The sequence below is a fragment of the Chiloscyllium plagiosum genome, unplaced genomic scaffold, assembly GCF_037043375.1.
Source record: "Chiloscyllium plagiosum isolate Xiang-an unplaced genomic scaffold, Cpla_swu_hap1 HiC_scaffold_9, whole genome shotgun sequence".
NCBI classification, from domain to species: domain Eukaryota; kingdom Metazoa; phylum Chordata; class Chondrichthyes; order Orectolobiformes; family Hemiscylliidae; genus Chiloscyllium; species Chiloscyllium plagiosum.
Genome location: NW_028270147.1, coordinates 13385424 through 13412025, shown reverse-complemented (window position 1 = coordinate 13412025; position 26602 = coordinate 13385424). Strand labels below are relative to the sequence as shown.

The window sequence follows — 26602 nt, the reverse complement described above, 5'->3', positions numbered from 1 at the left end:
GATATTCAGCTAAACTATTTTCACACAAAGGATACAAGAAAGGCCACTTAGGGAATGGCAGCACAACAGCATTTGATAAGGTATCAATAAGTGTTATTATGACTTGAAGTTGCTCGTGTAGATGAGAGGTCCATCCACACAAGGAAGAATCCTGGTGCTAGAAATGGGGATATGTTTTTAATGTCAGGTGTAATGAGCACTCAATACTAAACAGAATTTGGCAAGCCCAAGGAATTAAAGTGCAATATTCTTAAGTGTATATAGTCATGGCCTTTTCATAATTATAGAATAATACAGCACAGAAGGACCATTTACCACATTGCACTTGTGTTGACTCATGCTGAATTACCCAATTAGTCCCTGTTCTTTTGCCTTAGCCATGAAATACTGTGCAAATAGTTTTTCTTCAAGTATTTAACAACACCCTTTCCAACTTTATTACTGAATTTGATTCCTCCATCTTTTCAGACAGTACATTTCACACAATGAGCTAGAGTGAGGCTAACAGAGGTTTCCTCACAAACCCATGGTGCATTTGACAATCACGTTCAAAGAACAACCTCAGAGTTGGAAACCCTTCTGACAAAGTAAATGCTTCGGAACTGTTTCCTGTATCAAAATCATTCACTAATTTGAACGCCTCCATTAACCTTCTCTGCTCCAGTAGGAGTAATCTTGTGTTCTCTCACCATGAGACAGATCTGAAGTCCCACACCCCAGCACTACTTTACTAAGTCCCTTTTGCATTCTTACTGAAGCCTTGTCAAACTTCCAAAAGTGTGATACCTAGAATGCAAGACAATACATCAGCAACAGCCTAATCAGTGTTGTTTAAAGGTTTAACATAACTTCTTTGCTTTTGGACTCTAGGCTGCTATGTATAAGTCAAGGATCTCTTTCTCATTCATTCATTATGGGACGTGAGCATCACTGGCTAGGCAAGCATTTTTTGCCTGCCCCTGTTGCCCCCAAGAAGGTAGCAAGCTATCTTGAACCGCTACGGTCCTTTGAATGTAGGGTGACCACAATGTTGTTTAGGAAGGGAGTTTCAGGATTTTGACTCATGGGCAGTGAAGGAGCAACAGTACAGTTCCAAATCAGGATGCTCTGTGCCTAAAAGAGGAACTTCCAAGGTGGTGGTGCTCCCGTGTATCTACTGGTTTTGTGCTTCTAGGCAGTAGAGGTCATGGTTGTGAAATGTGCTGCCGGACAGCTATCACAGTACATCTTGTAGCTGGTACACACTGCTGTTCCTGGGCCTCAGTGGTGAGGGGAAATGAACGTTGAAGGTAGTAGATGGGATGCCAAGAAGTAAATGCTTTGCCCTGGATGATGTCAGCTTTTTGAGTGTCACTGGAGCTGAACTCATCCAGACAAGTGGTAAATATTTCATCACACTTCTGGCTTGTGCATTGGGAAGTTGGACAAGTTACTTGCCACAGTATTCCTAGACGTTGACCTGCTCTTGTAGCCACAGTATTTATACGGCTGGTCCATTTCAGTTTCTGGTCAATGGTAACCCTGAGATGTAAATACCACGTGTCATTTAAAGACCTTCTCAACATGTCCTGCCACTTTCAAAGACTTCGGCAAACATAACTCCAGATCCAAGGAACAAGGAATCTTTATTTTGGAGACCCCTTTTTGAGAAAAAAAACAGTTGCATTGCTTAATTTTACTGAGGACTGTCATTTGATTTTTCGGGCCCTTTTTTTCATTTTCACTAACTCAATCCTTACCAAAGCAGTTAACACACAGAGTTCAGAATACCATTCGCCCTGAACTTTTTCTCTCCAATTTGAATTCTAAACACCAATCTCTACTTACAGCTGAGCATATCCTTAGGTATCATCCACCTCAGTCAGCTCCCCTCCACCAAACATCACTATGCCTGCCTGATCCTAGGAATTTATCAATTCACCATTGCACCTTCAGGATGCGAATTTTCCTCCAGAATTTCTTGTATTTTTTCACCCAAACTTGAATATGCCTGCACTGTAAAGCCCATGAAACCTCTCGCAATTACACATTATAGACTTATCAACAAAACAGTTCTGGAGTTGCCAGCTATTGCTTGTGCCAATTTTTTTTCAAGTTCAGGTTTTACTAGTTTTCAAGATAGGTTTGCCTGCGTTTAGTAACTGATACAAGACTGTTTGGTGCTTATACTTAAACTGTTTACATGTCTCACACTTTGATGCCTACTTTCCTTGGTCCTTTCTCTCTCAAGTTTTTTCTTTTTATATAGAATCCCTACAGTGTGTAAACAGGCCATTTGGCTCAACTCTCCAAACAGCATCCCAACTACACTAACCCCTCTATCCTATCCCTGTAACCATGCATGCCCCATGGCTAATCCATCTAACTTACATATTCCTGTACACAATGGGCAACTTAGCATGGCCAATCCATCTAACCTGCTCATCTTTGGACTGCGGGAGGAAACCCATGCAGACAAAGTGCAAACTCCTTACAGATGGTCGCAGAGCCTGGAATTGAACCCAGGTCCTTGGTGCTGTGAGGCAACAGTGCTAAGCAATGAGCCACCGTGCCACCCTCTTCTCATCAGAAACCTCCTGGTTCCAGAGATGTTGATGGATTGAAGTGCGCAGTGGGAAGTCTCCTGCAAGACAACAGCAGGACTGTCTGGGAATGATCATTCTTTGAGTTCCAACAGCAGGTTCTCCCACTCCTGACACTGCTGCTCGTTCAGAGAATCTGAACCTCGAGAAGCAACAAAAGCAGGAGGGAGAGCACCTGCTACTGGAAGATCTATAGCAGCGAGTGTGGGACAGACAGAATTTGAAATTGGAGGGCCCCCTGACTGATTCTGATTTACCTGCTTGCTGCTCTGCCAAACAAAGCACACATGGGCCACCTTCTTCATAGTACCGCAGTTACTGTGCGTTTGCAAATTTCACTGGTCTGTCTATAGCCTCTTGGCATCCTGAAATATATTACTTTTTTGTATTAAATGTATTAAATTGTTTAATACATTTAGTGCCAACTGCAAACTTTGTAATTATGCCATACAAGCCACTAGTATATATTGAAAAGAACATTTTTTTTTGGCAAGGTGTACTGGAACCAACTAATAGAATCTGAAAACAACCATTCACTACAAACACCCATCATCTTTTATCGTTCCCAAATTTAACATCCCACTGGCATTGTCTCTATAATCCCACGGGCTGTGATGTTACTAAGATTATGATACTTCATTAAACATCTTTGGTAAATTAGTTTTCACATCAACCACACTCATCAAACTTGCCTCTTAATACCTCAAAAAATATTGTTTAGTTAACAGCTTTAATGTTATTTCTATAATGGGAGCTCCCAAAACCTTACGTAAGATTTCACTGGTCAAATCAAACTTTGTTAAATTTGTGCCTTACTAATTCACTTTGCCCTACATATAAACTCAAATTATTCACAACAGAAATTAATGGAAAATCTCATCAGGTCTGGCAGGATCAATGCAGAAAAATAATCAGAGTTAACACTTCAGGTCCCGTGACCCTTTTTCAGAACTGGAATCACCTCACTCAACAATCTTTCACACTATCGTGTTTTCTGACCAGAGATTGGTCTAACGAAACAAATACAAGAAACTACAAGAGGTCAGAAATTAGGCAGACTCACCTCCGCACTCCTCTAGGTCTGCCCATCATCTATAATGGTGCAGACTAAGTCATATGATGGGATACTCTCCACTTGCCTGGATGGGTGTAGCTCCAATAACACTTAAACACACCATCCAGCTGGACTGACATGCCATCAATGCTCAAATATTTACTCCTCCCACAAGCGGATCACAGTGGGTATAATGTGCACGCCATGCAAGATCTATTCGTTTGGGCTACTTCAACAACACTGCCATTACTTAGAAAGACAGCAGGCATGCAAAAGCACCAAAACCTGCAAGTTCCCTCCAATTCAAAGCCACTCTGGTTTTGAAATATTGCTGTTCCATCAATAGGCCACAGCTTCTCTCCCAGACAGTACTGTGGAAGCACTTCTACCACAAGCCATAGAGTCAGAGATAGACAGCATGGAAACAGACCCCACAGTCCAACTTGTCCATGCCGACCAGATATCCTAATCTAGTCCCATTTGCCAGTACTTGGCCCATATCCCACTACACCCTTCCTATTATTGCAACAGTTCAAGAGAGCAGCCCACCACTACATCAAAGGGACTTAGGAATGAACAAATATCAACTTCAGCCGTGCCATCCACATCTTCTGAATGAACAAAACAAACTTGTCTGATTCCAAATATTTTTCTTAATCTCCATTCCCAAATAATCATGAACTACCCTAGACAAGTCATGTGAAAATATGTATACAATGGAAGTCTTCGATGTCTAGCCAACCGCTACTTGCAATAAAATCTGGACTCGATGTGCAGTTCAATCACTTTAGAGCTGAACACTTTCTTCCATGCCTTTTACCCACTCCCTACTCCCAGATCCTGTCATGCCATAGGTGACTTCCAGCACAGCCAACCGACTTTCATCCACTCATAGTCCCCAATATCACTAATATAGCTTCTCTTCTTCCCTATCAACAATCCCTTTGACTGCCTAACATTCCCCTCCCCACTCTCTCTCCAGGCTCGATGACGGTCTACCCACACATTCCTTTTCCCTACCCAACTCCTGACATCAGCATACATACCACTTTTTCGGTGATAAAAGTTCTGAAGAAAGGTCACTGGGCTCAAAGTATTAACTGCTTACTCTCCACAGATCTGCCAGAGCTGCTGAGTTCTCCAGCAATTTAATTTTGTTTCAGATTTCTAGCAGTTGCAGTTCTTTGTTTTATTGCATTATATAACGCAGTACTTCTACATCAACAATGCAAAAGAACTTCACAGAGTTTCTCAAGTATTCAGATACGGAATAGATGGTGTTGACTCTCCATCAACATCATGGAAATTAGGTAAGGCATCAGCACCGCTTTTGCAAGATGCTTTGTAAGGCGAGAGCACTGGATCTTCCTTCATGCAGTCTTTTAGACAGATACAATGACCACTCTCAGAAAGCTAGCCTGGAACATGCACAAGCACTTACAGAACTGCAAACATCATACTCAGTTTATGTTACAGTGCCTCCACACAACAAATTTCCCACTGAAGCAGAAAGCTTTCAGCTTTACACGAAAGTAATGCTTAAGAGGAGTAAAGTGGATGCCACTGGATTCAGGCTGTACTTATGTTACTAACGCACCTTAAAAGAAACCACTTCATACCAATGGTGCAGCTGCAGTATGAATGCACTTTTAAACACACGTCCTGGTCTAATGTAAACATATCTAGTGCAGCTCCACTAAACTGCTCAATACTTTTTTAACGAACCAATTCAGCAAGTTAGTCTTGAAATCCACTCAAGAAAGGCCTGTGCATGATGTTACACTGAGATTGAGGCTACAGCTTCTGGCAGTCAGGCATAAACTCAAAGCAGTTAAAGTGAGGACATCTGAATTAAGAAACAGACGAGTGAATTTGTGTGTGTTATGGAATGTTAAAGGGAGGGAAGTCAATGATGTGTGCAATAAACAAGCTTGGGTGGTGGCTACTTCAAAGGGGAAGGGGGATGGGATTAAGTAACACAAGACATTTAAGCACCTTGAGTTTTTCTGCTGTTGTTAAACAAGACCATGGAAAAAAACTGCTTTCAGCTCTCATCCTCAATGCATTTGTTTGACAAAATTCTAGCAATCTCAGATTTGAAATTAACACCAAATCTGTTAATTGCAGGATAGTGTTCCAAACTTCTGCCATCCTTTGTATGTGAATGAGTTTCTTAATGGTCATTGGCTATGGTCTGGCTGTAATTTTTAACCTTAGCCTAGACTGATCAACAGTGAAATAGGGTAGAAAGAATATCTTGAAAGTTTGCTCAAATCACTCTCGAATCTTCTGAGTTTCTGGAAATGCAACCCGATATTGCATAATCTCCTCTCAATTTAATCCTTAGAGTTGAGGGCTCATGTTGGTAAATTTATACTGCACTCCCGCCAGAATCAACATATCATTCCTACTAAGGCAATGAAGTGAATAGATTAGATTAGATTCCCCACAGTGTGGAAACAGACCCTTCGGCCCAACCAGTTCACACCGACCCTCCGAAGAGTAACCCACCCAGTCCCATTTCCCTCTGACTAATGTACCTAACACTATGGGCAATTTAGCATGGCCAATTCACCTGACCTGCACATCTTTGGACTGTGGAGGGAAACCGGAGCATCCGGAGGAAACCTACGCAGACATGGGGAGAATGTGCAAACTCCACACAGACCTTCGCCCAAGGTTGGGATCGAACCTGGGACCCTGGTGCTGTGAGGCAGCAGTGCTAACCACTGAGCTACCATGCCACCCCAAAGATGGGGTTGATGCAATGAGTCAAAAGAAGCTTGCTCATTCTGAATATAAATTCTCATCTTCCAACCAAAATGCAGCAGCAAATCACAAATTAGGAGCATGTTCTTTTCACAAGAAAGAATTTTGCATCTGCTGGTCACAGCACACAGCCAGCTCAAGTAATGGCTTACCTCTGATTGAAAAGTGTAAGGTGTTTCTCCAGAAGAATACTGACTGCTGCACACTGTCATCTGTTAATGTCAGAAGTTGAGACACAAAGGACCCCACATAGAATTCCATGGCTCACATAGAATTCCATGGCTCACTGTCTCAGCATCACATTACTTTATTGCAACTGCTAAATATCTCTGCCTTAGTCACACAATGTGCTGCTTGGTCAGTGATCACAAAAGCCCAGCTGAAATGTCAGGCCGAAAGAATAAATTCTCATTGAATAGCAGAGCAGGCTCAATGGGCTGAATGGGCTACTTCTGTTTTCACATCTTCTTGACCTTCCTGAAGTACTCCAACTTACTTGAATTAAGACAGACCAAACCTATAGGCTGGACGATGGTAATCACATTTCTCAACTAAATAATGCTCCACAAGGTCTGACAGCCAATCCAATTTCCACTTACGCTGTTTTCAAGCTTCAGTGGACTCGTCTAGCTTAACTTGAACATACACTTCAGAATCAAAGTGTGTGCTGTAGCTACAATGCCTTTTAAGAAAATAACTGAGAAGCCACCGAGATGGATCAAGATTTAACAGGATCAGGGTAGCACATTTTCAAATGATTAGGAAACATTGCCAGAGTAAGACAATTAATTGGATAATTCTGTAAGCATGATGCGCTAAACTGACTCCTCCAGCACTGATTGACTAATAATTCCGAGATGGCGCAGACCAGACAATCAGGATTAGCTAATGCGGACAACAAACCTTAAGCTTGTAAACAGAAGATTTAGATTTAGGGGTGAAAGGAATTTCTCAGCTTTAGGAGACAATTAATGAAATGGGTGTTGGAGTTTTGATTTCAACATATGAAGACGGTCAACATGGGAGGACAATACTTTTGCAGTTCGGAAGTAATTGGAAAGATCAGATTCCCAGTGAATTTTCAAATATAACCAGAATGGCATTGCATTGAATTCCAGCAATGTGAGACAGCAGAGGGTTACCACAGGAAAAGGATGCTGGTTGATGAGATTTGTGCTCAACCAGAGCTCCTGAAAAGTTAGTTAAGATGAGGTAATGATCACCTGCTTTCATTGCCAGCTCAACCATTAACCAAAAATACCATTAACCAACACCTCAAAAACAAAAAAAGGTACAGGATACTGCTGAAACTTGTCACTTCTTAGCTGAAAAGACACCTTTATGAGAGGTAGAGGAACTCTGAAACGTTGTTAGAGATGTATACTGCAACTGGCTGCTTGTCTCACTGAAGTCATACTTTCAATTGACAAATGCCCCACTATTTTCAGCAGGGAGGCTTCACAGTGGCTGCGGTTAACGGAGTAGAAATTTCTATTCTAAAGTTCAAGTAGCTCCCACACTGTCGATAGGATTACAATTGTAATGTTCACAAAGGGCTGAAGCACAGCAAGCCTTTTGTCAGAACAGGTTTCCCATGTCAGATAGCAGACCCATACATGCACACTTAGATATGAAGGAAAGTGAATTAAAGGGAAGAAGATGCCTTCTTGAAAAAAAATTATAATGCTCTCTGGAATTCAACATTTCAAAAAGTAGTGGAAACAACACACCTCGTTCAGCATCCCTCATTCATCATTGAGGGGAACCTCTGTTGTTTGTGATTAGTAAGTTTGCAGACGATACAAAAATTGGTGGAGTCGCAGATAGTGAGAATTGTCAGAGGATACTGCAGGATATAGATCAATTGGAGGCATGGGCAAAAAAAAATGGTAGATGGAGCTTAATCCCGACAAATGTGAGGTGATGCATTTTGGAAGGTCGAGTGCAGGTGGAAATTATACAGTGAATGGCAGAACCTTTAGGAGTATCGATATGCAGTGGGATCTGGGCGTGCAGGTCCACACATCATTGAAGGTGGCAGCGCAGGTAGATAAGATAGTAAAAACAAAAAGGCCTTTGGCATGTTTGCCTTCATTGGAAGGGGCATTCAGTACAAGGATAGACTAGCCAGAACTTTAATTAGGCCACACTTGGAATATTTCTTACAGTTCTGGTCACCCCACCAAGGGAAGGATGTGAATGCTTTGGAAAGGGTACAGAATAGGTTTACCAGGATGCTGCAATTCAGGCAGCATCCGAGGACAGGCAAAATCAACGTTTCGGGCAAAAGCCCTTCATCAGGAATAAAGGCAGAGAGCCTGAAGCGTGGAGAGATAAGCTAGAGGAGGGTGGGGGTGGGGATAGAGTAGCATAGAGTACAATAGGTCAGTGGGGAAGGAATTGAAGGTGATAGGTCAGGGAGGAGAGGGTGGAGTGGATAGGTGGAAAAGGAGCTGGGCAGGTCGGACAAGTCCGGGGATCGTGTTGCTGGAGGTTAGAAACTAGGGTGAGGTGGGGGAAGGGGAAATGAGGAAGCTGTTGAAATCCACATTGATGCCCTGGGGTTGAAGTGTTCCGAGGCGGAAGATGAGGCGTTCTTCTTCCATGCGTCTGGTGGTGAGGGAGCGGTGGTGGAGGAGGCCCAGCACCTCCATTTCCTCGGCAGAGTGGGAGGGGGAGTTGAAATGTTGAGCCACGGGGCGGTTTGGTTGATTGGTGCGAGTGTCTCAGAGATGTTCCCTAAAGCGCTCTGCTAGGAGGCGCCCAGTCTCCCCAATGTAGAGGAGACCGCATCGGGAGCAACGGATATAATAAATGATATTAGTGGATGTGGAAGGCTCCTTTAGGGCCTTGGATGGAGGTGAGGGAGGAGGTGTGGGCACAGGTTTTACAGTTCCTGCGGTGGCAGGGGAAAGTGCCAGGATGGGAGGGTGGGTCGTAGGGGGGCGTGGACCTGACCAGGTAGTCACGGAGGGAACGGTCTTTGCGGAAGGCGGAGAGGGGTGGGGAGGGAAATATATCCCTGGTGGTGGGGTCTGTTTGGAGGTGGCGGAAATGTCGGCGGATGATTTGGTTTATGCGAAAGTTGGTAGGGTGGAAGGTGAGCACCAGGGGCGTTCTGTCCTTGTTGCGGTTGGAGGGGTTGGGTCTGAGGGCGGAGGTGCGGGATGTGGACGAGATGCGTTGGAGGGCATCTTTAACCACGTGGGAAGGGAAATTGCGGTCTCTAAAGAAGGAGGCCATCTGGTGTGTTCTATGGTGGAACTGCTCCTCCTGGGAGCAGATACGGCGGAGGCGGAGGAATTGGGAATACGGGATGACATTTTTGCAAGAGGTAGGGTGGGAAGAGGTGTAATCCAGGTAGCTGTGGGAGTCGGTGGGTTTGTAGAAAATGTCAGTGTCAAGTCGGTCGTCACTGATGGAGATGGAGAGGTCCAGGAAGGGGAGGGAGGTCTCAGCATGCTCCTGCCCCACTGAATCTCAGCATGCCTCTGCCCCACTGAACTCATCTCTACCTACCTCAACACTGTCCTATCCCCCCTAGTCCAGGAACTCCCCACATACGTTCGAGACACCACCCACGCCCTCCACCTCCTCCAAGACTTCCGTTTCCCCGGCCCCCAACACCTCATCTTCACCATGGATATCCAATCCCTCTACACCTCCATCCGCCATGACCAGGGCCTCCAAGCCCTCCGTTTTTTCCTCTCCAGACGTTCCCAACAGTACCCCTCCACCGACACTCTCATTCGTTTGGCCGAACTGGTCCTCACCCTTAACAATTTCTCCTTTGAATCCTCCCACTTCCTCCAGACCAAAGGGGTAGCCATGGGCACACGTATGGGCCCCAGCTATGCCTGTCTCTTTGTTGGCTACGTAGAGCAGTTGATCTTCCGTAATTACACCGGCACCACTCCCCACCTCTTCCTCCGCTACATTGATGACTGCATTGGCGCCACCTCGTGCTCCCGCGAGGAGGTTGAGCAATTCATCAACTTCACCAACACATTCCACCCTGACCTTAAATTTACCTGGACCATCTCTGACACCTCCCTCCCCTTCCTGGACCTCGCCATCTCCATCAGTGACGACCGACTTGACACTGACATTTTCTACAAACCCACCGACTTCCACAGCTACCTGGATTACACCTCTTCCCACCCTACCTCTTGCAAAAATGCCATCCCGTATTCCCAATTCCAAAACCTCCGCCGTATCTGCTCCCAGGAGGAGCAGTTCCACCATAGAACACACCAGATGGCCTCCTTCTTTAGAGACCGCAATTTCCCTTCCCACGTGGTTAAAGATGCCCTCCAACGCATCTCGTCCACATCCCGCACCTCTGCCCTCAGACCCAACCCCTCCAACCGCAACAAGGACAGAACGCCCCTGGTGCTCACATTCCACCCTACCAACCTTCGCATAAACCAAATCATCCGCCGACATTTCCGCCACCTCCAAACAGACCCCACCACCAGGGATATATTTCCCTCCCCACCCCTCTCCGCCTTCCGCAAAGACCGTTCCCTCCGTGACTACCTGGTCAGGTCCACGCCCCCCCTACGACCCACCCTCCCACCCTGGCACTTTCCCCTGCCACCGCAGGAACTGTAAAACCTGTGCCCACACCTCCTCCCTCACCTCCATCCAAGGCCCTAAAGGAGCCTTCCACATCCATCAAAGTTTTACTTGCACATCCACTAATATCATTTATTGTATCCGTTGCTCCCGATGCGGTCTCCTCTACATTGGGGAGACTGGGCGCCTCCTAGCAGAGCGCTTTAGGGAACATCTTCGAGACACCCGCACCAATCAACCAAATCGCCCCGTGGCTCAACATTTCAACTCCCCCTCCCACTCTGCCGAGGATATGGAAGTGCTGGGCCTCCTCCACCACCGCTCCCTCACCACCAGACGCATGGAAGAAGAACGCCTCATCTTCCGCCTCGGAACACTTCAACCCCAGGGCATCAATGTGGATTTCAACAGCTTCCTCATTTCCCCTTCCCCCACCTCATCGTAGTTTCTAACCTCCAGCAACTCGATCCCCGGACTTGTCCGACCTGCCCAGCTCCTTTTCCACCTATCCACTCCACCCTCTCCTCCCTGACCTATCACCTTCATCTCCTTCTCCACTGACCTATTGTACTCTATGCTACTCTCTCCCCACCCCCACCCTCCTCTAGCTTATCTCTCCACGCTTCAGGCTCTCTGCCTTTATTCCTGACGAAGGGCTTTTGCCCGAAACTTCGATTTTGCCTGTCCTCGGATGCTGCCTGAATTGCTGCGCTCTTCCAGTACCACTGATCCAGAATCTGGTTTCCTGCATCTGCAGTCATTGTTTTTACCAGAATGCTGCCTAGTATGGGAGATTTTAGTGATGAAGAAAATTTAAAGCACTGGGTTTGTTTTCATCGGAACACAGGAGGTTGAAGGGCCACCTAATAGTTTACAAGATTGTGAAAACATGGATAGAGTGGAAATTATGAGGACTTTTCCCAGGGTGGAGGGGTCAATTACTAGCAGACACAGGTTCAAGGTGCGAGGGAGATTTAAAAGAGATGTGAGAAGCAAGCTTTTCACACAAAGGGTAGTGAGGGCCTGAAATGCGTTGCCAGAGGAAATGGTGGAAGCAGACACAACAGCAGCATTCAAGAAGCACCTGGACAAATTTATGAATAGGAAGAGAATTGAAGGATATGGATCCTGTAAGTGAAGACAGTTTTAGTGTGGAAGGACAAAATGTGTCGGTGCAGGCTTGGATGACCGAAGGGCCTGTTCCTGCGCTGGATTATTCTTTGTTGTTCCCAAAGCCCCCATCCATTAGCACTTCGCACACGAGCATATAAAAAGCGCAATTTGTGCAAATGTTTTAATCAATGTCTGAAGTACTCTTCGTGTACCAGAAACATTACTGATATTTTCTTTATTTGGATTGCCGTCAATGACAGAATTCACAGCATTAGCCCATTTCCCAAATGGCATCTATCCACAAAATTCACAAGAAACAAACGTTCAGACATCCAACACAACTGGCACCGATTCAACAAGTCCATTTGGAGTGACCTGAAGAATACAATGTGGGAAATTGAAATCTCCATCTTGGCAAGAGACAAGGCGTTTTTTTTTTAAAAGGAGGGGCTGGATTGAGAAATTCAGAGCAGTTTTTTCATTCTGCTATTGGATACAATGCAGGAAATCATTCCAGGCTCCTGCAGTTTTCACTCCTCTCTACAGTATGCAAGCACATCAACATCAATGAATGGCGGAGTGGACTCGATGGGCCGAATGGCCTTACTTCAACTCCTATGTCTTATGGTCTTATGTATAAGATATCTGGGGAAGAGAAAACAGCATCAAGTTAACATCTGACAACGTTTATTGCCAAATGTTATTTTCAAAATATAACAACCTTTCCTACATCACTTGTATCTTTCAGAGTTTTCAAGAACTGACTGAACCTCCAACAGGATGGAAAATCCGAATGTTCGATCATGAACATGATTCATCAACAAGACTCTTAGGCTGTGCTACTGAAATGTAACTCCATTGTGTCTATTAAGTCATCACCGTGAAACAGATGCACACTCGTGCTGGGTTCTTGATATATGGATCTCAAAAGTAATATTTTCTTTGTGGAATAATGTAGCCAGAGAACTGTGAATAATAGGCATTTTAAGTGGCTGTTGCTGTTTAAAAAAAAAGTTGGGGAATTCTCATCAGTACCCTGGCAACATATATCCCTCAGTCAACGGCAGTAACATTTTCTATAACAATAATTTACCTATAAAAGTAATCTTCTTGTTGCAGGGCTCTTTTAAACAGAGTACAGTTCTCAAGGAGCTGCCCTTTTTCCAAAATTAGATGCTTGTAGCTGTGAAAGGCTGGGGCTGCCACACTTTCCTTGTCGATGTTGGTTAATATCCCTTCCTCTCCTGAATGCTGTTCAGTTACATCAACAACTTGTATTTACACATAGAGTCAGAGATGTACAGCATAGAAACAGACCCTTCAATCCAATTAATCCATGCCAACCAGACAGCCCAACACAATCTAGTCCCACCTGCCAGCACCTGGCCCACATCCCTCCAAACCCTTCCTATTCATACACCCATCCAGATGCCTTTTAAATGTTGCAATTGTACCAGACTCCACCACTTCCTCTGGCAGCTCATTCATCTTCATTAGAATAAAACATCCCAAGATATATCAGTGAAGCATCACAGGAATCATGTGAAAAGGCCTTTAGGACAGAAGACCAAAACCTTGGTTTAGGAGATGGATTTTAAGGAATGTCTTAACTGAGGAAAAAGAGGAAAAGGGAGGTTTAGGGGGAGAAATCCGAGAGCAATTGAATGCTGCAGTGATTACCATTGGCTAGACAGACAGAACATGGAGAAATGTACCAGAGGAAGTTACACAAATAGGGAGGGAGACAGACCATGGAGAGATTTGTAAACAAAGGCTTCAGTTTCCCATCCTGCAAGCTGGACCACTCCGCTCTGAAATCAGAATGCTAGAGATTTTTATAACTTTGTGCATTATTGAGGGGGAGAGAGGAGGTTCAAAATACAACAAAGAATCAACATGCAGGTACAACAAATGATTCGGAAGGCAAACTGAATGTTGATTATTGCAAAGGAAAAGAAATAAAAAAAGAACTGGGGAAGCTCTGCGACATTTGCACGGAATGTTGGTGTGACCACATCTAGAGTACTGTGTAGAGTTTTGGATACAGTTCCTTTGGAAGCAGCTCAGAGGAGATTTATTCAATTGATTCCTGGCATGGCGAGGTTAGCTTATGAGCACAAGTTGGACAGGTTGCCTGTATCCATGGGAGTTTACAAGAACGAGAGACTATTTTAACATAAAAGATCCTCAGCGGGCTGATTGGCCAGACGTTGAGAAGACTTTTCGCCTTTTAGAAAGATCAGAACCAGGGCAGAGTTTAAAAATAAAGGTTGTCCCATTTAAGACAGATGAGGAAAATTTGTGACAGCTGTTGAATTCTCTTTCAGAGAGAGTAATGGAGGACAAAGTCATTTAATATTGTTAAACCTAACTTAGATTCTAGTAGGCAGGAAAGTAAAGCTGAGGCCAGTCAGATCAGTCATGACCTTACTAAATGGCAGAATACAGACCAGAGCTATTTAGACCCTCTTGCTCTTACAAAAGGAGGGGACTGGCTCAAGAATATTTCCCAGATGCTTCAATGTTCCCATGTGCATTTATCCTACAATATATGGCAATATACTTTATCTCAAAGCTACCAAACTAACTCTATGCACTTTAAGTGCAATATAATATCATGTCATTTCACAGGAACATTCAAATAAATCTCGATTCTGAGCCACGGAAGAAAATATTAGAGATTTTAGAAAGAAATTCCAGAACAGAATATTGTTGTCAGCTACCTTCCTTAAAACTCTGGGGTGTACTCCATCTGGTCCAGGTGATTTATCCACCGTCACACCATTCAGTTTTTCTAGCATCTTTTCCTTGGTGATAGCCACCACACTCAGCTCTGCCCCCTCACAGTTTTGAATGTTTGGGATATTACTTGTGTGTTCCACCATGAAGACTGACGCAAAGTAATTATTCAGCTTCTTAGCCATTTCCTTGTTACCCACTTATCTCTCCAGCATCATTTTCCAGCAGCCCAATGTCCACTTTTGCTTCTCTTTTGCCCTTTATACATCTAAAGAAGCTCTTACAGTCTTCCTTTATATTACTGGCTATCTTACCATCATATTTAATCTTTTCCATCGGTTTTGCTTCATTGCCCACGAATGGTCTTGGTCAGCTTTCCAATCCTCTGGTTTCCCACTGCCCTTTGCCCTTTCTCTTTTACACGTTCCTGATTTCCCTAGTCAGCCATAGTTGCCTCATCCTCCCTGTACCATGCTTCCTTTTCCTTGGGATGAATCACTGCTGTGTCTCCTAAATTACTCAGAAATTCCTGCCATTGCTGTCCCACTGTCTTTCCTGCTAGGCTCCTCTCCCAGTCAATTCTACCCAGCTCCTCCCTCATAGCTCTGTAGTTGCCTTTATTCAGCTGTAACACAGTTATCTCTGATTCTATATTCTCCCTCTCAAACTGCCTCCTCAGGGTTCCTTCACCTTAAGCTCGATTATCAAGTCTGCCTTATTGCACAACACTAACTTACTTATATCGTGGAAACAGGCCCTTTGGCCCCAACAAGTTTCCACCGACCCGCCAAAGCGCAACCCACCCAGACCCATTCCCCTACATTTACCCCTTCACCTAACACTATGGGCAATTTAACATGGCCAATTCACCTAACCTGCACATTTTTGGACTGTGGGAGGAAGAACGGCTTATGCCCGAAACGTCAATTCTCCTGCTCCTTTGATGCTGCCTGACCTGCTGCGCTTTTCCAGCAACACATTTTTCAGCTCTGTGGGAGCACCCGGAGGAAACCCACGCAGACACGGCGAGAATGTGCAAACTCCACACAGACAGTCGCCTGAGGTGGAAATTGAACCGGGGTATCTGGCGCCATGAGGCAGCAGTGCTAACCACTGTGCCACCGTGCCGCCCAGTACTGCCTGTTTCCTAGTGAACTGCATCAGAAGCTGCTCCAAATAGCCATCTTGTGGAAATTCCACAAATCTCGTGGACAGAGTGGTGATAGAGAAGTGTTTTCAGACTGGAGGCCTGTGACCAGTGGTGTGCTGCAAGGATCATTGCTGGGTCCACTGCTTTTTAATCATTTTATGTAAATGATTTGGATGTAAATACAGGAGATATTGTTATTAAGTTTGCAGATAACACCAACATTGGAGGTGTAATGGACAACAAAGGAGGTTACCTCAGAGTACAATGGGACCTTGATCAGATGGGCCAATGGACTGAAGAATGGCAGATGGGGTTTAATTTAGATAGATGTGAGGTGTTGTATTTGGGAAAGCAGGGCACGACTTATACACTTACTGGAAGGACTCTGGGCAGCATTGTCAAACAAACAGATCTTGGGGTGCAGGTGCACAGTTCCTTGAAAATAGAGTCACAGGAAGACAGGGTGGTGAAGGCAACATTCGGCACGCTTGCCTTCATTGGTGAGTGATTGGAGTATATGAGTTATGGGGTCATGGTGTAGCTGTACAGGACACTGTTTAATTCTGGTCTCCCTGCTTTAGAAGGATGTTGTGAAACTTGAAAGGGTTTAGAAAAGATTTACAAGAATGTTGCTGGCACTGGAAGGTTTCAGCTATACGGAGAGGCTGAGGTTGTTTTCCCTAGAGTGACAGAGGCTGAGGGGTGACCTTATAGAGGTTTATAAAATCATGAGGTGCATGGATAGGTTGAATAGGCAAGGTCTTTTTCCCACGGTAGGGGAGTCAAGGCTAGAGGGCATAGGTTTAAGACGAGAGAAAAGGATATAAACAGGACCTAAGTAGAAACATTGTCACACAGAGGGTGGCATGTTATGGAACGAGCTGCCAGAGGAAGTGGTTCAACAACATTTAAAAGGCATCTGGATGGGTATATGAATAGGAAGGGTTGGGAGGGATATGGGCCAAGTGCTGGCAATTGGGACTTGATTAATTTAGGATATCTGGTCGGCATGGACCAGTTGGACCAAAGGATGCATTTCTGTGCTGTATAACTGAGTCTATAACTACAGACTGAGGCCAATGGTCATTAAAATTCAAGTGCGCAAGAGGCCAAAACTGAAAGAAGTTTTACGGGGATTATAAAAACCCGATGTTAAGGACAGTGATTAGGCAGAGGCCACAGAGGGAATGGAAAACATGAACAAATGCTTCAAAGTCTGGATACTGCTTCACAACCAGGTGCCAAAGTAAGTCAGTAGATACAAGTGAGATAGGTAAGCCCAACTAATCATGATTTCGGGCACAAGCAGCAGAGTTTTGAAGGATCTTGGTCCAAGGCAATTAAAGTAGATTTCAGAGCGTTACAGCTCACAATGTGCCATTAGTTTGAAGGAGTTGGTCAATAGACATTGTTCTTCACCTCTCGATCCAAAACTTCTCAATGCACATGTATACAGACAAAACAGATGTTAATTTCATGTGCCGGGAAAGAAGGAAAACACTTGCACTTACATAGCACCTTCTACCAAAACAAAAGAGCTGTGTAACTAATTGTTCTTGGAAATACTTTTGCAATGAGGAAGAAACAGCAAGTTCCCACAAACAACAATGCAATAAATTAGAACAGCTGGGAACTTCTTTAAGTTGTCAATTGATCAAAAGTGTTTTGTTCTGGACACCTCTGCTGTTGTTTAGTGCCATGGTTTTTGTTGCCATATCTATTAGAGAAGGAGAGATGGGGATTTCTATGATTTTATCTAAAAGATGGCACACCCAACAGTGCAGCATTCCCTCAATACTGCACCAGACCTGATTTAGACTTCGAGTCTGCTATTTATTCAGCCATAGTTAACACATTATTAAACGGGTTCACCTCAGGTAGAATGACTTGGCAAAGGCATCAGCTTTAACACATGAAGTCTGTAACTAATTCTTATCTGGACTCAGTCAGGCTTGCAATGAAATATTTTCTTTTCCCTTTGATTTTCTTTTTGCTTTTCTTGCTTCAAGGCTTTTAAGCCACCCGCTAAGCACTTTGAAAATAACAACTGCAAAGCAGGAACACAGCTACCAGCTGAGGAGTCCTGGATTTAATCAGGAATTACTTGTTTTAGTTTACAGTCACCCTGTTCAGAGATGTTATTACACACCTCTGGAGCAAGTGGGAGAGGAATTCAGGCCTTCCGGGCCAGGGGTAGGGACACTACCACTGCACCTCTGGGCAGCCTAGGAATTGGTTGCTACTTGTTACTTGGTCCAAGGCAATTAAAGCCAATTTCAGAGCATAACAGCTCACAATGTGCCATTAGTTTGAAGGTGGACACTGCAGTCAGACTGTGGATCCCAAACCTATCCAGATGCTCACAATAACACAAAGGTTATGCGTTCAGGTCCCACTCCAAAAATATAGGAACATAATCCAGTGCAGGCATTCCTGACAGAAACCATCCAAAGCCCTAAATCACTGAGAGATCATGCTGCACACTATTGCTTCACATTTGTGGAGGATTCCTGTGCACAAACTGCCTGTCAATTTGCCTTCATCACAACACCAACTACACCACAAGCGCACTTCAGTCGTTAAAAGTGCATTAGGACATCCTGAAGTCCAGAAAAGTGCCTTTCTTTCCAGACCGATGTATGTAAGCACCCCTTCGCAGTGTATGAAGTTAGTTCAATCAGTCTGCAGTGGGACCTCAGCCTCGGTTCTGAAAAGCCAAATGTTTTGAATACCACACCTTAAACAGATTCAACGATGGATGGAGCATGCCCTACCTCCTGAGGCTCGTGAAAGCCACAGATTCGCAAATACAACCCGAGGGCCAGCACTTCTCAGGGAAAGCGGTGAGGTTGAGAAGCAGAGTCCTTCACGGTAACTTCAGCTGGTGGAGGCTTTTCTCTGCATCACAGCAGTCCAACCAAGCGACCGAGCCGGCCCCTTCGGAGGTAACAACATGGTCTGGCAGTTGGCTGGACAGCTGGCTCGTGATGCAGAGTATTGCCGACATGGGTTCAATTCCTGCTCGGGCCAAGGTTACCGCGAAGGACTCTCCCTCTCCTTCACCTGAGGCAAGGTGACCCTCACGTGAAGCCAGTATCAGTTGTCTCTCTCTCTCTCTCTCTCTCTCCCTCGCTCATAAAAGAGCAGCCCTGGGGTCCTTTGGAATCATAACTTCAGAGGCAACAACAACGTGGATAAGGGGTTTGGTAGAAAAGCTGAGATAGTGCGATGTGCCGACACAGACATAACCAAACTGCTTTGATGATTGATAGTGGGTTTGCAGCTCAAGATAAGGGAAGCCACCAGGCTATCTGCAAGGCCAGACTCAAAACAAATAGCAAGGTGAGCAGGAGTGAGTAACAAGTTGCAGAGGTTAAGACGCTATTTTTAAAAAGCTGCAATTTCAATTAGGAAAGCCATCAATGATTTTGTGTTAAATATTCAATAATAGCATGGAAGTGGTCATGGGGTCAGAGAAATGGAGGATGGTTAAGACTTAGGTTAGTAACCTATGTACAAAAACTGATACCAGGTGCTGCCTGTGGTGTTCAAGAGAGGCATTTGGAAGGGACAATAGAGGAATTGTGTATCTGTAAAACAATAATTCAAAGGCAGCACAGTGGCTCAGTGGTTAATACTGCAGCCTCACAGCGTCAGGGACCAGGGTTCAATTCCAGCCTCGGGCAACCATCTGTGTGGAGTTTACATACTCTCCCAGTGTCTGCCTGGGGTTTCCTCCGGGTGCTCTGGTTTCCTCCCATAATCCAAAGATGTGTGGGTCAGGTGAATTGGCAATGCTCAATTGCCCATAGTGTTAAGTGCATTAGTCAGGGATAAATATAGGGTAGGGGAATGGGTCTGGGTGGGCTACTCTTTGGAAGGTCAGTGTGGACTTCTTGGGCTGAAGGGTCTATTTCCATACTGTAGGGAATCTAATTTAATTTAATATATTAAAAAAACGCAAAGCTTTTCACTGAATATATATTGCAGAATCACAAAACTTGCCTTTATATAGTACCTTTAACATTATGGGACATCTTAAGTCACTTCACAAGAGTATAATGAAACAAAATGCAAAGAAATTCCAGTCTGTACTTGAGTAGCTATGTATATGTACTGCATTCAAGATGTGGCTTTACTGCCACCTTGTGGTAAAAGGACAGCATTATCAAACAGAAGGAGAAATTGCTGCAAAATTCAGCATCAGTGGGGAGAAATCAGAGGTAAAGTTTCGAGTCTGGTGACTCAAAGCTTATGTTTTTGTTTCAGATGTCTAGCATCTGCAGTTCTTTGTTATGTGACAGCATTATTATGTTGAACATATAAGGTCCGAAGAAGGGTCACTGGACCTGACATGTTGTGTTTTCTCATCACTGACACTACCAGATCTGTTGAGTTTATAGAGCAATTTTTTGTTTTTGTTTGAGATTTCCAGCATCCGCAGTATTTTGTTTTATTACAGCACGATCAAGTTATCAAATTTCTTTCAAAAGATGTCCTGGCATTCTACAATGCAAACACCATCATGTTTTCAGTAAACTTAATATCTGCCTTCTAATTTTCTTTGTGCTTGACAGAAGCACAGATTCCTTTGTGCAGTTTCACAGCTGCTGGCATCTCTTGCACCTCACCCATCCAGCTATTATTCATAGAACATTACAGCGCAGTACAGGCCCTTCAGCCCTCAATGTTGCGCCACCCTGTCATACTAATCTGAAGCCCATCCCACCTACACAATTCCATATACGTCCATTTGCCTGTCCAATGACGACTTAAATGCACTTAAACTTGGCGAACCTACTATTGATGCAGGCAAAGCATTCCATACACTTACTACTCTCCGAGTAAAGAAACTACCTCTGACATCTGTCTTATACCTATCTCCCCTCACTTTAAAGTTGCGTCCACTCGTGTTTGCTGTCCCCATACTGCATTCTCTGGATGGCAAAAGAAATGGACATTGCATAGAAAGATAGGGGTGTAGCACTAGTAACAAAAATAGAAAATGCTGAAAAACTCAGCAAGCCTGACAGCATCTGGGGACAGAAAGCAGAGTTAACATTTCAAATTCTGTGACTCCTCTTATTCTTCAGAACTGGTGAACCAATGGTGGGGTGATACTGTCACTGGATGAGCAGTCCAGACAATCAGAGTGGTACTGGAATCACACGGCAGGTCAGGCAGCATCCGAGGAGCAGGAAAATTGACGTTTTGGGCAAAAGCCCTTTTCCTGCTTCTCAGATGCTACCTGACCTGCTGTGCTTTTCCAGCACTACTCTGATCTAAACCCTGGTTTCCAGCATCTGCAGTCCTCACTTTTGCTAGTCCAGACAATCAGATTAGTGCTCGTCGGGCTCAAATCCCACCACAGAAGCTGGCAGAATTTTAAATCAGTCAGTCAATCAATGGAATAGTGTCAGGCATAAATAGGGTGGCACGGTGGCACAGTGGTTAGCACTGCTGCCTCACAGCACCAGGGTCCCAGGTTCGATTTCAGCCTCAGGCAACTGTCTGTGTGGAGTTTGCACATTCTCCCCGTGTCTGCGTGGGTTTCCTCCGGGTGCTCCAGTTTCCTCCCACAGACCAAAGATGTGCGGGTCAGGTGAATTGGCCATGCTAAATTGCCCATAGGTTAGGGCGTTAGTCAGGGGGAAATGGGTCTGGCTGGGTTACCCTTCGGAGGGTCGGTGTGGACTTGTTGGGCCAAAGGGTCTGTTTCTACACTGTAGGGAATCAAATCGAATCTAATCTAAAACTCTGATTGCCCTAAGTGCCCATCTTGTTCATTATTGTTCTTAAGGGAAGGAAACCTGCTATTCTTATCTGGGGCCTGGCTTACAAGGGATTCCAGAACCATAGAAATGTTGCTGACTCTGAACAGGCCTCTGAAATAGCAAACCACTCAGTTCAAGCATAATGATGATGCATTGGACACACATCTCCAGAACAAAAATTACCATGGAGTGATCATAATTAAGCCTAATCTGATATTTACTGGAATACAGGATATCAACAATTTGAGACATGGCACAAGCTAAGTGCTGTGTGGGCAAGAACAACCAATGAATTTGGACTGCTTGCAGATAGAAACAGAAGTTAAAGTAAGCCTTTCACAGCCCATTCACCTTCAACAGTCAGGATTGCATCTGATCAACTACCTGAATATTTTCGCACACTACTCCTATATCCCTGGATGTTATTAATATAGAGAAATGGAGGAATTTGTCTTGAAATTACTCAAGAACTGAGTTTTAGAAATCTTTTGGGGTGTGAATTCCAAAGATTCTCTGTGTGAAGACATTCCTCCTCATTTCAGCACTCAATGGGTTGGCTCTGAGGGAGGGTCACCGGACCCAAAACGTTAACCCTGATCTTTCTTCATAGATGCTGCCAGAGCTGCTGAGCTTTTCCAGCAACTTCTGTTTTTGTTTCTGATTTACAACATCTGCAGTTCCTTTGGCTGCCAAGAATTAGTCTGGCAACCTTGGGAGCACTCACCCTATAGAAAATACATTCCCACTTAGGTAAGGAGCCCATGGCTGCACACAATACTCAAAGTGCAGCCTCACTAAGGTTCTATATAACTGAAGCAAGTATTCATGACTCGTATCCTCTTGTGATAAAAGCTAACACACCATTCATCTTCTTAACTGCATGTTAGCTTTCACAGACTTATGAACAATTTTATGGAGCAGGCTAGATCCCCTCAAAAACATCTCAAGAAGGAAGCCTAGACCCTAACTTTGCTGGTTGTTTTAAGCAGGTGTAAGGTGGATACTCCAGGAGTGATGCAGCTGGTCAAACCACTTAGTTTTAAACAAAACAGAATTTATTTACAGACTACCGAAGGAAACACAAGCAAAAGAAAACAGAATTTAAAATAACCCCTATTTGAAAGCCCGACCAACACGATATCCCCAACAACTTAAAGAACAACTCGGATTTCCTGCAACATCCCATAAACACACTCCTTGGCAAAAAGGTCAATCCAAGCACAGGTTCTTACAGGAGAGAGAGAGAGAGAGATGGCAGAGAGGATCAGCGAGGGATCGTTGGCAGAATCATGGAACCTTTTTTCCAGCAGCTTCTCAGAGTCCCCAGCTAAAACTAAACCAAACTAGAGAATTCCCTGGACTGGGAGAACTGGCCCTTCCCCTTTCATTGTACAACTGCTTTTTAAAAAATCTAAAAGCCCTTTTATCTCATTGTTGCCCTAGGCAGTATCTGTTAACCATTATAAAGCGGCCTAAACCCAGACAAATCAGAACCTCTGCCTTTTACAACCCCTTTTGAAATAAACCAAGGAGAACATCACCTTGTTAAGGGAGCAGCACTGTCACAATGAGCACACCCATGCCCCTTTGAACGTTCCAACCTTTCACCACTGAAGTACTCAGCACTCTGTTCTTCCTGCAATGTGGATATACACATGATATTCTGTCTGCAACGTCCTTGCCCACTCACTTGAAGCTTCTGCATTCAACACACATTCCTATCAATTCTATGTCAACCACAAACTTGGAAATGTTTTAAAACAATTCATTCTTGGGATGTGGGCTTTGCTGGCTGGCCCAGCATTTATTGCCTGTCCCTAGGTGCCCTTGAGAAGATGGAGGAGAGCTGCCTTCCTGAACCTGAACCGCTGCTCTCCATGTGCTGTAGCCTGACCCACAATGCTGTTAGGGAGGAAATTGCAGGATTTTGACCCAGTGACAGTGAAGGTACAGCAATATATTTCCAAGTCAGGACGGCGCGTGGCTTGGAAGATGATCTGCTGCCCTTGTCCTTTGATATGGAAGTGGTCATGGGTTTGGAAGGTGCTGTTCAAGGAGCTCTAATGAATTTCTGCAGTGCATCCTGTAGATAGTACACACTGCTGCGGCTGAGTGTCAGTAGTGGAAAGAGTGAATGTTTGCAGATGTGGTGCCAATCAAAGGGACTGCTTTATCCTGATTGGTGCCAAGCCTCTTGAGTGTAATTGGAGCTGCACCCATACAGGAAAATGGGAGGTATACCATCACACTTCTGCTTATTAAATATTAAGTTCCCATTATCTAAATCAGTGATTAAGATAATGAACAGTTGAAGGCTTTCTGGCCACCAGACAGAGCCAGTCAACCTGAGAATGACCAATTTATTCCTACAGTTTTCTTTCCATTAACCAATCCTCAATCCATGCTAGTATATTAGCCAGTACCCCACATGCTTTGTTTACCAATTTCCTGTTTGGGCCTACACTGAAGCCTTCTGAAAATCCAAAAGCACCACATTTGTAGGTTCATCATTATTTAATCTGCTAGCAACCTCTACAAAACATCTATTGTGTCAAAAAATGATTTCCCATTCATAAATCCATGTTTACTCTGCTCTATCAGATCATCGTTTTTCAAGTGTCCAGTTATGTTATCCTTTTAACAGATTCAAGTATTTGCCCTATTATTGAGGTCAGGTTACCAGTCTGTAGTTCCCAATGAGCTCTCATTCCTTTCTTAAATAGTGGATTACATTTGCAACTATCTAATCCATTGGTACCATTCCAAAATATTTCCAGAATAATTCTGGAAGATTATTAATGCATTCACTCTTTCTATAGTCACTTTTCTTTTAAGAATCTTCCAGGAATCTGATAAACTCCCAGAGACTTGAGAACTACCAATGTAACACCGTTATTGGAAAAGGGATGGAGGCGATGAAATAGGCCAGTTAACATTTGTAATTGTGGAAAATGTTAAAGGATATAAACCAGGGCATTTCAAAATACATAATTGGATCAAACAGAATCAGCAAGGCTTCACAAAGGGAAATCATGCCTTACAAATTTATTGGAATTCTTTGAGGTGATAACAAGCAGGAGAAAGGGGAAGCAGTCACTGTAACATATTTGAATTTTCAGAAGACACTTGATAAGGTACCACACGTTAGGCTATTTGAGAAGGGAACAGCCCAGGTGTTGGATGCAGTACGGATAGAGAATTGACTAACCAATAATAGAGTTGGGATAAGGGCATTTTCAGGAAGGCAATCCTAAACTAGTCAAAGGAATCAGTGCTGGGTCTTAACTGTTTACAATATACATTAATGACTTGGATCAAGAGAGAGTGAATGTACTGTAGCCAAGTTTCCAGCTGACACAAAATTAGGTTGAAAGGCAAGTGGCAAGAATGATACCAACAGTCTGCAGAGGGATATAGACTAAGCAAATAGGCAAAATCCTCACAAATGGAATATAATGTGGGGGAAAAAATATGAGGTTATATGCACCTTGGAGGGAAGAACATAGTAGCTGAATATTATTTCAATGGAGCAAGACTGCAGAAATCTACAGAACAATGGAACCTGGAAGTTCTGGTGTATGATTCATAAAAAGCTAGCAGCCAAATTCAACAGATAAGGGAAGGCAAACATCCTTTATTCCAAAGACAATGATGTACGAAAGCAGGGAGGCTTTACTAAAACTCTACAGGGTATTAATCAGCTCACAGCTGGAATACTGTGAATACTGAAATACAGTTTTGGGCCCCTTATCTACAGGAAATGGAAGGAAAGCTAAATAATGATTTTGTGACTGTCTTCACTGTCCCTTCGGCCCAACAAATCCACACCAACTCTCCGAAGAGTAACCCATCCAGACCCATTTCCCTCTAACTAATGCACATAACACTATGGGCAATTTAGCATGGCTAATCCACCTAACCTGCACATCTTTGGATTGTGGGAGGAAACCGGAGCACTCAAAGAAAACTCACACAGACTGACAGAGGGAGAATGTGCAAACTCTACCAAAGACAGTCGTCAGAGGCTAGAATCGAACCTGGGTTCCTGGCGCTGTGGGCTAACCACTGAGCCACCGTGCTGCCCAGAAGGATGTATTAGCACTGGAGGCAATTCAGAAAAGGTTCAGAGGTGATACTGGGATAGAGGGACTGTCTTATGGGGGAGGCTGAGCAAGTTGGGCCGGAGCTCAAAAATTTAGAACATTAAAGATGACCTTATTGAGACCAACAAGATTCTTAAGGGGCTTGATAGGTTAGATGCTGAAAGATGTTTTCCCTTGTGGAAGAGTGTTGGACCAGACAACATAATCTCAGAATTAGGGGCTGTCTGTTTAATACAGAGATGAAAGAGAAATTTATTCTCCCAGAAGGTAGTGAATCTGTGGGGATTGTCCACCAGATGGCTGTCATCGGGGATGGCTCATTAAACATATTCAAGGTTGAGAGAGTTTTTCAAATCAGTAAGGGAATCAACGGTTATGAAGACAAGGCAGGAAAGTGGAAAGTGGAGTTGAGGATTCTCAGATCAGCCACCATCTTATTAAATGGCAGAGCATATTCAATGGACCAAATGGCTACCGTGTCTTATGGTCAATACTCTCGGATGTAGACCATTAGGTACTGTCAGTCTTCATTCATTTATCCAGTACATTTTTCTTAACATCAATTTATTTCAGTTTCTTGTTCTCACTAGTTCAATGGATTACTATTATTCTGGGGATATTTCTTAAATCTTCCTCAGTGAAGACAGTCACAAAATCATTATTTAGCTTTCCTTCCATTTCCTATTATAAGTTTCTGTCTCTGGCTATAATGGATCCACATTTGCTTTTGCACCAATATT

At 44.0% G+C, this 26602-nt stretch overlaps 1 protein-coding gene across 1 annotated transcript in view; it reads right to left on the bottom strand.

Annotated features, from left to right (window-relative positions):
- zzz3 (zinc finger, ZZ-type containing 3) overlaps window positions 1-26602 on the bottom strand; it is a 129705-nt gene that overhangs the window by 58971 nt on the left and 44132 nt on the right. The gene's annotated exons all lie outside the window — the stretch shown is intronic.